This window comes from Sarcophilus harrisii, chromosome 1 (genome assembly GCF_902635505.1).
Source record: "Sarcophilus harrisii chromosome 1, mSarHar1.11, whole genome shotgun sequence".
Taxonomy (NCBI): Eukaryota; Metazoa; Chordata; class Mammalia; order Dasyuromorphia; family Dasyuridae; genus Sarcophilus; species Sarcophilus harrisii.
The window spans coordinates 304,708,874-304,709,167 of NC_045426.1; positions in this window are offsets into that span (position 1 = coordinate 304,708,874).

Here is a 294-nt window from a genome sequence, read left to right on the forward strand (position 1 = left end):
GATGGAGGGGTGATGAGATTCTGAACTAGCACCATGTAGAGAAAAGGGAGGAAATGATAGAAATATAGCCAAGGGATGTTCAACATGAGCAAGACAAGAAACTGAGGACTTCTCAGGACAGTAAACTGAAGTAGTTCAGACTCTAGGCCCAAGTTTCTGTTTAATTATCTAACTTTGGGAAAAGAGCAAATCTTGCTCAAGCAGCAGAAATATTCGAAATACTTTTAATCCAGACTCCCTTGTTTAATTGCTTATCTTTGAAATAACCCAGACCCTCTTTCTTAATTGCTTATC